This window comes from Sus scrofa, chromosome 4 (genome assembly GCF_054392235.1).
Source record: "Sus scrofa isolate SSC_HxYL_T2T_F1_AM1 chromosome 4, Sscrofa_HxYL_maternal_Yorkshire_Landrace_v2.0, whole genome shotgun sequence".
In the NCBI taxonomy this organism is placed as follows: domain Eukaryota; kingdom Metazoa; phylum Chordata; class Mammalia; order Artiodactyla; family Suidae; genus Sus; species Sus scrofa.
This window is the reverse complement of record NC_139386.1, coordinates 92,853,854-92,860,812: the sequence shown is the minus strand read 5'-3', so window position 1 is coordinate 92,860,812 and position 6,959 is coordinate 92,853,854. Positions and strand designations below refer to the sequence as shown.

Sequence of the window (6,959 nt, the reverse complement as noted above, 5' to 3'; positions counted from 1 at the left end):
CATTATTTGATCAAAGATTAATGCTTTCCTTTACTCCAGAGCCAAACTTAGTTTCGTTCTACTGGTCCAAATGACACTGGGCAGAAGGACCTTTGTAGGGGGCTGACTCAGAAGGAGAGTCGGTAACAAAATTTTGGTGACCACAAAGGTACAGACCATGGCCTTTTCAATTGTGCCTATGCACTAGGCTCCAAGCTTACCCAGGCTCCAGCTGGAGGATGGCAGAGGCTTTGGGAGGTTTGCCTGAGGATGACTGATCTTCAAGTTCACTTTCACAGGGTAGGATGGCTGCAGCCTTTGGGCAAATTCAGAGCAACTGTCCAGCAACCTGAACCTGGGTGTAGTATGTACACAGTGTAGCCCTGGAATCATCTAGACTGTGCCCCCTTTGAGGGGACTATACTCTGGCATCCTTGGGGACTGAAGCCTGAAACTCATGCTTGTCTGCCTGCTGCCTCTGGCTGGCCTTCCTGTGGTACCAGACCCCCAGGGATGGGGGGACCAGTGAACGAGAGGGGGCATGCAGTCTTGCCCACTGTCTCACCAGTAGTGCTGTCCTCTTGTCCCTTGTACAAGGCAGTAATGGCTGCACCTGAACTTTCTGCCCTCCTTGCTGACCTCCAGGGTCCACAGTAGCATTCTCCATCGTCGCTTTTGTTTGGTGAAGGGAAGCAGCCAGCCCTGTGAGCCAAGAAGCAAGACCAGGAAAAGGCCCAGGTAATAAAGACTAATTGATGAAACAGAACAAGAAGCTCAATCTGAATTCAGCAAAAGGCACTGGGGATGCCTGAGTAAGAAACTATCCCGAGGCTGAACCATGACTTGACCTTTCTCTGTCAGCATTAGCTTCTCTGACCTGGGCTGGGGAGGCCTGTGAGTGGCTCACAAGACCAGGAAACACCCACTGCCCAACCTCTCACACCTGTCAATTAGGGTAATATAAAGGAAATCGATCAGGAGCCAACAGAAAAAGCTTCTGCATTCCTGGAGTGCCTCAGGGAGTGTCTCAATCTATACTGCCACTGACCCTCAGTCATCAGAAGGGAAATGCATTCCTCAGGTTCTATTTCATTTCTCAAAGTGCCCCCAACATCAAGCGTAAACCTCACAAACTGGAAATAGAATCAGATAGTTCTACCTCTTGAACAGTCAAGGTTGCCTCCTGGGTGTTTAATAACCAAGATACACAGGAAGAAAAGTCAGAGGATAAAAAGACCCAGAGACAAGTCCACCTACTGGCTGTTGTCCCCCAATGTTAACTGGTCAGCACATCAATCTAGGCTAACTGCCCATGGAGACTCTAGACTCCAGTGAGTGACCCTCAGCCTCCGCCAAGGGCTAGTAAGCCAAGGAAATTAGGACCCAATCAATGCACCTTATGTAAACAAGAGGGACACTGGAAGAGGGACTGCCTCCTCAGCCCTGAATGGCAGGTCCTAGCCACTATGCTTGAAGGCAGATGGTCCAAATATATGAAGAATGATGAGCCAAAGGGCTCCTAAGCTGGCCCTCCAATTGACCCTGAGGATTCCTGACATTGAACATAGAAGGAAAGCCTGTTAAATCTTAGCAAACATCAGTGCCGTTTACTTCCTTCTGAACACCAGATCAGGCAAATTCAGTCACAAGAGTTGTAAAATTATGGGAGCATCAAGGGAAGGTCCAAGAACAGGCATTCACAGAGCCCAGTGGTTACCATAAAAGCTGTCACACACTAAACCCTGCCACCTTGCTACCTACAAAAACAGGGCCCTTGGAACGAGATTGTACAGCAACAATAGGCACAGTGATTCCAGTTGCCCCAACCTAGAAGCAAGCCTGTCCCAAATGCTAAAGAGGAGTTTGTGGAGAGGAGCTGTTTTATGAGGGGAAAGGGCTGGAGGGATATGCAGTAACCTCCCAGACCCAAGTCATAGAGGCACGAAGCCTATACCCAGGGACTTTTGCCCAAAAGGCCAAGCTGTTCACTCTCACCCGCGCCTTAGAGCTCAGGACAGGGAAAATCTTATATGTTTATCCAGATCCCCGGTGTGCATATGTCACCCTTCATGCACACAGGGCTATCTGTAGGGAAAGAGATATGCTTAGTATGAAGAATAAATAGGTGAAACCTGACCTAAGCATCCCGAGGCTCTTAGAAGCAGTACAGAAAAGGTGGCAGTGATTCATTGTAGGGGTCATCAAAAGAGATGCAGAGTATGGAGTTCCCGTTGTGGCTCAGTGGAAATTAATCTGACTAGCATCCGTGAGGACACAGGTTGGATCCCTGGCCTTGCTCAGTGGGTTAAGAATCTGGCATTGCTGTGAGCTGTGGTGTAGGTCGCAGGCGCAGCTTGGATCCCACATTGCTATGGCAGTGATGTAGGCCAGCTGCTATAGCTTCGATGCGACACCTAGCCTGGGAACCTCCATAAGCCACAGTGTGGCCCTAAAAAGACAAAAAGAGAGAGAAGGAGAGATGCAGAGTTTATAAGGGAAACAAGAAAGACAGAATTCCAAAAGGACAGCCCTAGAACCAGTAACTTGGCAACTATCCCTCATACTTCCAAGGCCAGATCCATCCAATTATCCCCCAATCTACACAAGGAAAGAATTGGATAAAGCCTGAAAATGGGTCTTCAGTGGAGATCTAGGTGGCTAGTTCATGATTATGGGCAATACTTCTTTCTCGGAACTGCAGCTTGTCAAGCCACTGGGGAAGCTTATCAAAGAATGCATTCTGGGAAGGAAGCTGTGTATAATTGACTAGTTGAGGTCATGGTAACTCCTGGTATGAAAAGTATAATCACTCAGATAGTTGAGACATGCCCCAACTGCACAATGAACAACTCCAACACCAGGCCCTCCAGACTAGAGGGACATATCCTGGGGAAGCCTGGCAGATTGATTTAACTGCCATGTAGAGAGTACCAGGCAATTTCAGGTATCTTTTTGTTGCTAGTAGGCATATATTCTGGTGGATAGAAGCATTACTAACAGAAGTAATTCCCAGGTTTGGGATCCCAGGATCCCTACAAGGTGGTAATGGTCCAGCATTTGTGTCTCAAGTGACAAAGGGAATAACGAGTGCCTTGGGCATAAAGTGGGCCTTGCCCTCAGCCTGGAGACCCCAATCGTCAGGAAAAGTAGAGAGGTCCAATTAGACCTTGAAATGGGCTTTAGCCATGCTATGTCTGGAAACTTAAGAAACCTGGCTTAAGTTGCTTCCAGTTGCCTTCTCTGCATGCACTTAGCCCTGAGGGATGTGTTAAAGTGAAGTGCATTTGAATTCATATATGTAGACCCATTCTCCAAGCCTGAAGAAGGGACAACTTGACCCTCTTGAAAAGGAACAACTCAAGTATGCCCTCCAGGTAGGAGAGACCAGGAAAGCTCTCATGGAGTTTGGTAACCAGGTGCTGTCCACACCCACTGACCTGGTCCTCCACCCCTTCTGGCTAGGAGACTTGGCATATCTAAAAACCTGGACAACCAGCAGCCTGCAAGATCAGCTCACTCCTATGGGGAATGCACCCCACCTGGTGACCCTAACCATCCAGTCTGCGCTGAAGTTACAGGTATCGCTCTGTGGGCACAGCACACTTGCATGAAGAGGGCCCCTAAGCCCCAAACTCCAGAGACAACCTGGGGCAACAGACCCATTTGACTACTCATGTGAACCTCTCTCTGACCTGAAGCTTCTCTTCTGAAAACAACAAAAGTGTGACCAGGAATATTCAGGCCATGTGTGGCAATGAACCTCCACATCGGGGCACACTTTTGCAAAAGACCTATATACTTCATTTTTAGGAAAAAATTGGCACGTGACCACTATCCTCTTGTTAACATTGACTCCATGCACCCTAAATTGTCTCCAAAAGCTTAGCCAAATGGCGGTGGCTCAGGGTAGGAACAGTCCGGACTGAGGCCTGGTGACCCTATCACATTCACCTAAGGCAGCTGGGGAGAAGCTCTGCTCCTCTCCCGAGGTTGTGACAACACTCAAATCAGCATGAAATAGTTAGAGTAGATGGAGATTCTCCCCTCAGCAGCCCTCAAGAATGAGGAGCAGGACAAATGACAGAGGAAGGATTTGTCACCAGCAAAGCCCATTAAAATTCCCAGGGAGTTAAAATAGAATCTGGGTCATAAAATAACCTTTTTTCTTTCCTTCCTTTTGTGCTTCACTTGCTCATAGGGTGCTTCATGCAGAGGCCTTGCCCCTGGCACCTCAGACCAGAGTTCCTAGTGGGAGAAGGGCTGTCCCTGGCACTTCAGTTCAGGGACTGTGTGCAGAACTGCCCTGCACAGCTCTCAATTCAAGATGGCAGCAGCAGCCGCATGCAGAGACCTCCACCTGGCACTGTGATCCAAAGGGTGGGTACCACTGGGCCTGCGCAGGTGTGAGACCTCCGACCCCTCCCTGCTGACAAGCTCCCTCTAAAAGAGCCCCATCCCTGCTTGTTGGAGAGCCTGGACTCTGGAGCAGGGGCTCCCACCTCTCTATTCTCTGGTCAAAGAATAAAGCTTTCCTTTGCTTCTCAAATGACTCCGTCTCATTCTTTTGGCTTAAATGACAGGAGCCACAGGACCCTGATTGGGGCTGTGACTTGAGAGGGTCATTAACAATAGCACCGTTCATGATAGCATCAATTCTTCATGGCTTTACACGTACTGTCACTAATTCTCAGAGCATTTCTGGGAAAAAGCGGTAGTTTCCCCCACTTTACAGATGAGAAAATAGAAACTCAGAAAGTATAAGTAATACAAGCAAAATCAAACAGTGTTGGAGCTCCCTCGTGGTTCAGGGGTTAAGGATCTGGCATTGTCACTGCTGTGGCTTAGGTCACTGCTGTGGCATGGGTTCCATCCCAGGCCTAAGGCCAAAAAGAAAAATCACAGAGCAGGGATTGGGAACTCGGACTTATTTATTCAGAACCAGTGTCACACTCCTCATCTGCAGTCTCAAGGGCTTGAACCAGTGCTTCCCAGCGTGTGACATGCATACTACTGGGAGCACTTGAGAATATTTTAGGTGGTACTCACTTATTCATTAATTTTAATTGTGTGTTTTAAAAAATTACACACAAAATACTTGCTATTTTTAAAATATTTCTTAGGAAGAATCCAAATAAAAAAGTGAATTGATTTAAGGGCTATTGTCTCCAAAAGCTTAGCCAAACGGCTAAAGAAAAGGGTTAAGTGAGTCCAGGTGATGTGGCAAAAACTGTGAAGGTGGGAACGTCACAAATGCCTGAGGTTTGGGGACTGCTGAGTCAGATAATATGCTCCAGTGTTCATTGGTTCCATGAGTCAGAGCAGGACCATGGCCTCCCTGAGCTTCTGGCACTGTGTCTCCCATGCTTGGGTATGTGGATCCCTCTGAATAGAGAGAAACAAACTGTGTATACAAAAGACTTAACAGGCCAAGTTATCCCACTCCTAATACCTACCCCACCCCCACCATCCTGTTTCCCATGCATCCAAGTCTTTGCTGTTAGGTATCTAACATTCCTCTTAAGTGAGAAGCTTAAGGCATAGGTCGCAAAGTGATCGGCTGCAGATGTATTTAGTGAAGCCTGCACAGTGGTTTTTAATTTCTGAATCTAAATGTCTTCAGGAAAGACATACGTTCTAGTTTGCGCAGACCTCACTTCTCCACATAACATCATCCTTCATAACTCCAGGCCCCTGAAGGTACATGAGTCTGTGACCCCTGGTTTCTTACCTTCCTCAAAGGTCAAAATCTTTAAAGGCCCAGAGCACTGGTTCTTCGATTGTGGGATTTCAGAGCATAGCGCTCCCAAGGAGCCATCGGCAATATGGATGTCTATAACACACAATGAGTCTCTAATGCGTATGGAGTTTCTGTACCAGCCTTGCAGGAAAAGAAGTCAGGACCTATGTCTCAGTCAGGAGGTAGAGATCAGTCACAGCTTTTTATGGTCCTTCCGGAGCTCAGTGGCTGCTTTGTGATTTTCAGACTAGGAGTAGAGTGACACCTAGTGGCTGGTGTTATTCTTCACACCCAGCAATTCCCAAACCATTTCTCCTTACTTTCCATGCCTGTTTGGGTGCAGGCAGCTTGATATCAGGTTGAAAGCCTCACAATCATCAATAATTTCTTTTCTCTCTTCTCCTACATCCCATCCACTGCCAAGTTTTCTCAATTTGACTTGTGTTGATTTTCTGTGTCCTACCCCTTCCTGTCACTGCCTCTTTTGGTGCATAAATTCATCTCTCTCAGTGCAATAACTGTCTAAGAGTTCTCATCTACACATTACTGCCTGATGAATATTTTTAAAATACAGTTCCCTCAGGTCACTCCTTGGCCAGAAGTCAATAGTTCCGCCACAACCTGCAGAATAAAGCCCAACAACCTAGCCTGCTCATGACTTGGTTCCAGGCTACACTTCTGGCATTTTCCTCTATTCCTTTGTTCTTCAACCATGCTCCAGGCTTTCTGCAGCTCCAGTCACTGCTTCCACCTATGTGAACCACTCCTTCAAGAGGGCTGGTTATATAGATAAGAAGAGAGAGAGAGAGAGAGAGAGAGAGAGAGAGAGAGAGAGAGCGAGAGAGCAAATGGTAAAAGAGATGATCAGAGAGGGAGTTTTATTCTGATGAACAGCAATGTGTTGAACATATTTTAAGGCAGAGATTAAGGAGCCCACAGAGGGGAAGGTTAAAGACATGTACTGGCACCCACTGAACACCACCTGTGGGCTGGAGTCTTGACTATTTTATATGCGATAATCCGTTCAATCCTCTCAACAACCTTCCAAAGTAGGTACTACTGCTGTTCCCCTTTTACAGATAGGGACACTGAGGCCCAGAGAGGGAATTTATTCATGTTAGAGCCAGAAGGAAGTAGAGCTGAGATTTGAACTCCAAGTGTGCTCCCTTAACCGCTTCGTATAAGAGAGAGGGGCTAACCAGCAGAGCAGAGTCCCTTAAGGGGTGGAAGGAGGAATAAACCA

The 6,959-nt window shown here is 47.3% G+C and overlaps 1 long non-coding RNA gene across 1 annotated transcript; it reads left to right on the top strand.

Moving 5' to 3' along the window:
• Nucleotides 1-126: 126 nt before the first annotated feature.
• Nucleotides 127-4,525, top strand: LOC146403932 (uncharacterized). Its single transcript, XR_014843956.1, has 3 exons — nt 127-717; nt 3,442-3,557; nt 4,178-4,525. It is a non-coding gene; the product is annotated as an uncharacterized LOC146403932 (long non-coding RNA).
• The last annotated feature ends 2,434 nt before the right edge of the window (nt 4,526-6,959 follow it).